We start from the raw sequence: 7,746 nt of genomic DNA on the forward strand, positions 1-7,746 counted from the left end.
AAAGCTAACTGGAATTGATGGGATTAACTTTTTGAGAACATAAATATATCTTTTAAATGCTTATAAATTGCAAACCTTTCCACCCTCATGTCCATCATGTCCTGTGAGGCTAAAACATGTAAATATGTCCTCCACTTGGGGAATTCCATCCATAGAAATAAAATGAATAGAACGCTTCTAGTTCTGCGGTTCCATTCCATAGAAATAGAATGAATAGAACGCTTCTAGTTCTGCGGTTCCATTCCATAGAAATAGAATGAATAGAACACGTCTAGTTCTGCGGTTCTATAATGTACAGTAACACAGTAAACTACCAGCCCTGCTATATTGTCCAGTAACACAGTAAACTACCAGCCCTGCTATAATGTCCTGTAACACAGTAAACTACCAGCCCTGCTATAATGTCCTGTAACACAGTAAACTACCAGCCCTGCTATAATGTCCTGTAACACAGTAAACTACCAGCCCTGCTATAATGTACAGTAACACAGTAAACTACCAGCCCTGCTATAATGTACAGTAACACAGTAAACTACCAGCCCTGCTATAATATACAGTAACACAGTAAACTACCAGCCCTGCTATAATATACAGTAAACTACCAGCCCTGCTATAATGTACAGTAACACAGTAAACTACCAGCCCTGCTATAATATACAGTAACACAGTAAACTACCAGCCCTGCTATAATGTACTATAACACAGTAAACTACCAGCCCTGCTATAATGTCCTGTAACACAGTAAACTACCAGCCCTGCTATAATGTACAGTAACACAGTAAACTACCAGCCCTGCTATAATGTACAGTAACACAGTAAACTACCAGCCCTGCTATAATGTACAGTAACACAGTAAACTACCAGCCCTGCTATAATATACAGTAACACAGTAAACTACCAGCCCTGCTATAATGTACAGTAACACAGTAAACTACCAGCCCTGCTATAATGTACTGTAACACAGTAAACTACCAGCCCTGCTATAATGTACAGTAACACAGTAAACTACCAGCCCTGCTATAATATACAGTAAACTACCAGCCCTGCTATAATGTACAGTAACACAGTAAACCACCAGCCCTGCTATAATGTACAGTAACACAGTAAACTACCAGCCCTGCTATAATGTACAGTAACACAGTAAACTACCAGCCCTGCTATAATGTACAGTAACACAGTAAACTACCAGCCCTGCTATAATATACAGTAAACTACCAGCCCTGCTATAATGTACAGTAACACAGTAAACCACCAGCCCTGCTATAATGTACAGTAACACAGTAAACTACCAGCCCTGCTATAATGTACAGTAACACAGTAAACTACCAGCCCTGCTATAATGTACTGTAACACAGCTCAGAGAGAAAAGCACATGATACTTACAGAATCCTGATTTTATTATCTTTAGAATATAGACAGCAAGCCTCAGTTCATTCAGTCAATGGCAGTTAACTTGGCGAAGAATCTCTCAGTTTATGCTGCTCAAATGACTCATATCCCATCTTCTCCTTTCACCCTCTTCTCTCCCCTACAGACATAAGCCACGAGTAGCCAAATATCCCCTCTCCTCTCCCCTACTTCTCAGACGAGTAGCTAAACATTTCCAAATATGGAGAAAAAAAATATAGAGAAAGATTTGAGTGCAAAAATCAATTCCACAATTCTGCTTTCAGTCCAGAATGCCACATATTTCAGGACAAAGTCACTGAGGGGCCAAATACGTGGTTCAACCCTTTCACCAGGAATAACAATGACGTCTGACACAAGTCTTTACGAAGGAGTTGGTTTGTCCTGACCTAAGAAGGGTAATAGTGAGAGCTCAGTGCTCAGTCTGCCATGTGCTCCAGTCAATGAACTCATATATACTGTGTGTACACACACACACACACACACACACACACACACACACACACACACGGTTCTGAAGTTACACAAAAGTCTAGGCTGCGGAGAAGATGTAACCTCGTAAAAAGGTATACACACACACACACACTACTGCGTACACATTCATGTTCAAAGCTGAACTAATCCTGTCTTCACCTAGACACATGATGAATTCTAGTTCCACCAGTGTAGACAGGACAGCAGCTTCACTACTTGTCTCTGTGTATCCAGTCAGCAGTCTAGTCTACAGGGACAAGGCCAACAGTCTAGTCTACAGGGACAAGGCCAACAGTCTAGTCTACAGGGACAAGGCCAACAGTCTAGTCTACAGGGACAAGGCCAACAGTCTAGTCTACAGGGACAAGGCCAACAGTCTAGTCTACAGGGACAAGGCCAACAGTCTAGTCTACAGAGACAAGGCCAACAGTCTAGTCTGCAGGGACAAGGCCAACAGTCTAGTCTACAGGGACAAGGCCAACAGTCTAGTCTACAGAGACAAGGCCAACAGTCTAGTCTACAGAGACAAGGCCAACAGTCTAGTCTGCAGGGACAAGGCCAACAGTCTAGTCTGCAGGGACAAGGCCACCAGTCTACTCTACAGGGACAAGGCCAACAGTCTAGTCTACAGGGACAAGGCCAAGAGTCTAGTCTACAGGGACAAGGCCAACAGTCTAGTCTGCAGGGACAAGGCCAACAGTCTAGTCTACAGGGACAAGGCCAACAGTCTAGTCTACAGGGACAAGGCCAACAGTCTAGTCTACAGGGACAAGGCCAACAGTCTAGTCTACAGAGACAAGGCCAACAGTCTAGTCTGCAGGGACAAGGCCAACAGTCTAGTCTACAGGGACAAGGCCACCAGTCTACTCTACAGGGACAAGGCCACCAGTCTACTCTACAGGGACAAGGCCAACAGTCTAGTCTACAGGGACAAGGCCAACAGTCTAGTCTACAGGGACAAGGCCAACAGTCTAGTCTACAGGGACAAGGCCAACAGTCTAGTCTACAGGGACAAGGCCAACAGTCTAGTCTGCAGGGACAAGGCCAACAGTCTAGTCTACAGGGACAAGGCCAACAGTCTAGTCTGCAGGGACAAGGCCAACAGTCTAGTCTGCAGGGACAAGGCCAACAGTCTAGTCTGCAGGGACAAGGCCAACAGTCTAGTCCGCAGGGACAAGGCCAACAGTCTAGTCCGCAGGGACAAGGCCAACAGTCTAGTCCGCAGGGACAAGGCCAACAGTCTAGTCCGCAGGGACAAGGCCAACAGTCTAGTCCGCAGGGACAAGGCCAACAGTCTAGTCCGCAGGGACAAGGCCAACAGTCTAGTCCGCAGAGACAAGGCCAACAGTCTAGTCTGCAGAGACAAGGCCAACAGTCTAGTCCGCAGGGACAAGGCCAACAGTCTAGTCCGCAGGGACAAGGCCAACAGTCTAGTCCGCAGGGACAAGGCCAACAGTCTAGTCCGCAGAGACAAGGCCAACAGTCTAGTCTGCAGAGACAAGGCCAACAGTCTAGTCTGCAGGGACAAGGCCAACAGTCTAGTCTACAGGGACAAGGCCAACAGTCTAGTCTACAGGGACAAGGCCAGCAGTCTAGTCTACAGGGACAAGGCCAACAGTCTAGTCTACAGGGACAAGGCCAACAGTCTAGTCTACAGGGACAAGGCCAACAGTCTAGTCCACAGGGACAAGGCCAACAGTCTAGTCCACAGGGACAAGGCCAACAGTCTAGTCCACAGGGACAAGGCCAACAGTCTAGTCCGCAGGGACAAGGCCAACAGTCTAGTCCGCAGGGACAAGGCCAACAGTCTAGTCCGCAGGGACAAGGCCAACAGTCTAGTCTACAGGGACAAGGCCAACAGTCTAGTCTACAGGGACAAGGCCAACAGTCTAGTCTACAGGGACAAGGCCAACAGTCTAGTCTACAGGGACAAGGCCACCAGTCTAGTCCACAGGGACAAGGCCAGCAGTCTAGTCTACAGGGACAAGGCCAACAGTCTAGTCTACAGGGACAAGGCCAACAGTCTAGTCTACAGGGACAAGGCCAACAGTCTAGTCCACAGGGACAAGGCCAGCAGTCTAGTCCGCAGGGACAAGGCCAACAGTCTAGTCCACAGGGACAAGGCCAACAGTCTAGTCCACAGGGACAAGGCCAACAGTCTAGTCTACAGGGACAAGGCCAACAGTCTAGTCTACAGGGACAAGGCCAACAGTCTAGTCTACAGGGACAAGGCCAACAGTCTAGTCTACAGGGACAAGGCCAACAGTCTAGTCTACAGGGACAAGGCCAACAGTCTAGTCTGCAGGGACAAGGCCAACAGTCTAGTCTGCAGGGACAAGGCCAACAGTCTAGTCTACAGGGACAAGGCCAACAGTCTAGTCTACAGGGACAAGGCCAACAGTCTAGTCTACAGGGACAAGGCCAACAGTCTAGTCTACAGGGACAAGGCCAACAGTCTAGTCTACAGGGACAAGGCCAACAGTCTAGTCTACAGGGACAAGGCCAACAGTCTAGTCTACAGGGACAAGGCCAACAGTCTAGTCTACAGGGACAAGGCCAACAGTCTAGTCTGCAGGGACAAGGCCAACAGTCTAGTCTACAGGGACAAGGCCAACAGTCTAGTCTGCAGGGACAAGGCCAACAGTCTAGTCTGCAGGGACAAGGCCATCAGTCTAGTCTGCAGGGACAAGGCCAACAGTCTAGTCTGCAGGGACAAGGCCAACAGTCTAGTCTGCAGGGACAAGGCCAACAGTCTAGTCTGCAGGGACAAGGCCAACAGTCTAGTCTACAGGGACAAGGCCAACAGTCTAGTCTGCAGGGACAAGGCCAACAGTCTAGTCTACAGGTACAAGGCCAACAGTCTAGTCTGCAGGGACAAGGCCAACAGTCTACTCTACAGGGACAAGGCCAACAGTCTAGTCTGCAGAGACAAGGCCAACAGTCTAGTCTGCAGGGACAAGGCCAACAGTCTAGTCTGCAGGGACAAGGCCAACAGTCTAGTCTGCAGGGACAAGGCCAACAGTCTAGTCTACAGGGACAAGGCCAACAGTCTAGTCTGCAGGGACAAGGCCAACAGTCTAGTCTGCAGGGACAAGGCCAACAGTCTAGTCCACAGGGACAAGGCCAACAGTCTAGTCTACAGGGACAAGGCCAACAGTCTAGTCTGCAGGGACAAGGCCAACAGTCTAGTCTACAGGGACAAGGCCAACAGTCTAGTCTGCAGGGACAAGGCCAACAGTCTAGTCTGCAGGGACAAGGCCAACAGTCTAGTCTGCAGGGACAAGGCCAACAGTCTAGTCTACAGGGACAAGGCCAACAGTCTAGTCTGCAGGGACAAGGCCAACAGTCTAGTCTGCAGGGACAAGGCCACCAGTCTAGTCTGCAGGGACAAGGCCAACAGTCTAGTCTGCAGGGACAAGGCCAACAGTCTAGTCTACAGGGACAAGGCCAACAGTCTAGTCTGCAGGGACAAGGCCAAAAGTCTAGTCTGCAGGGACAAGGCCACCAGTCTAGTCTGCAGGGACAAGGCCAACAGTCTAGTCTACAGGGACAAGCCAGTAGTCTGATTCTACACTACAGGGACAAGCCAGTAATCTGATTCTACACTACAGGGACAAGCCAGTAGTCTGATTCTACACTACAGGGATAGGGGGGGTTAACCTATAAAAAGGGATTATTTCCCTTAGAACCAAACAGAAGATGCTGGTAGCTTTATAGACACAGATTATACAATTATTAAACATAGAACATTCCATTATCCTTACTACTGTTACTTATCAGATTACTACAAAGGAATCACCGTCTGAATCATCTATTACAATAGACCAAGGAATCACACTCTGAATCATCTATTACAATAGACCAAGGAATCACCATCTGAATCATCTATTACAATAGACCAAGGAATCACCATCTGAATCATCTATTACAATAGACCAAGGAATCACCATCTGAATCATCTATTACAATAGACCAAGGAATCACCATCTGAATCATCTATTACAATAGACCAAGGAATCACCATCTGAATCATCTATTACAATAGACCAAGGAATCACACTCTGAATCATCTATTACAATAGACCAAGGAATCATCATCTGAATCATCTATTACAATAGACCAAGGAATCACCATCTGAATCATATATTACAATAGACCAAGGAATCATCATCTGAATCATCTATTACAATAGACCAAGGAATCACCATCTGAATCATCTATTACAATAGACCAAGGAATCACCATCTGAATCATCTATTACAATAGACCAAGGAATCACCATCTGAATCATCTATTACAATAGACCAAGGAATCACCATCTGAATCATCTATTACAATAGACCAAGGAATCACCATCTGAATCATCTATTACAATAGACCAAGGAATCACACTCTGAATCATCTATTACAATAGACCAAGGAATCACCATCTGAATCATCTATTACAATAGACCAAGGAATCACACTCTGAATCATCTATTACAATAGACCAAGGAATCACCATCTGAATCATATATTACAATAGACCAAGGAATCACCATCTGAATCATATATTACAATAGACCAAGGAATCATCATCTGAATCATATATTACAATAGACCAAGGAATCACCATCTGAATCATCTATTACAATAGACCAAGGAATCACCATCTGAATCATCTATTACAATAGACCAAGGAATCACCATCTGAATCATCTATTACAATAGACCAAGGAATCACCATCTGAATCATCTATTACAATAGACCAAGGAATCACCATCTGAATCATCTATTACAATAGACCAAGGAATCACCATCTGAATCATCTATTACAATAGACCAAGGAATCACACTCTGAATCATCTATTACAATAGACCAAGGAATCACACTCTGAATCATCTATTACAATAGACCAAGGAATCACCATCTGAATCATCTATTACAATAGACCAAGGAATCACCATCTGAATCATCTATTACAATAGACCAAGGAATCACACTCTGAATCATCTATTACAATAGACCAAGGAATCACACTCTGAATCATCTATTACAATAGACCAAGGAATCACCATCTGAATCATCTATTACAATAGACCAAGGAATCACCATCTGAATCATATATTACAATAGACCAAGGAATCACCATCTGAATCATATATTACAATAGACCAAGGAATCACCATCTGAATCATCCAACTTGTAAGTCGCTCTGGATAAGAGCGTCTGCTAAATGACTTAAATGTAAATGTAATCTATTACAATAGACCAAGGAATCACCGTCTGAATCATATATTACAATAGACCAAGGAATCACCATCTGAATCATCTATTACAATAGACCAAGGAATCACCATCTGAATCATCTATTACAATAGACCAAGGAATCACCATCTGAATCATCTATTACAATAGACCAAGGAATCACCATCTGAATCATCTATTACAATAGACCAAGGAATCACCATCTGAATCATCTATTACAATAGACCAAGGAATCACCATCTGAATCATATATTACAATAGACCAAGGAATCACCATCTGAATCATCTATTACAATAGACCAAGGAATCACACTCTGAATCATCTATTACAATAGACCAAGGAATCACACTCTGAATCATCTATTACAATAGACCAAGGAATCACACTCTGAATCATCTATTACAATAGACCAAGGAATCACCATCTGAATCATCTATTACAATAGACCAAGGAATCACCATCTGAATCATCTATTACAATAGACCAAGGAATCACCATCTGAATCATCTATTACAATAGACCAAGGAATCACCATCTGAATCATCTATTACAATAGACCAAGGAATCACACTCTGAATCATCTATTACAATAGACCAAGGAATCACACTCTGAA

This window comes from Salvelinus alpinus, chromosome 15 (genome assembly GCF_045679555.1).
Source record: "Salvelinus alpinus chromosome 15, SLU_Salpinus.1, whole genome shotgun sequence".
Classification (NCBI taxonomy): domain Eukaryota; kingdom Metazoa; phylum Chordata; class Actinopteri; order Salmoniformes; family Salmonidae; genus Salvelinus; species Salvelinus alpinus.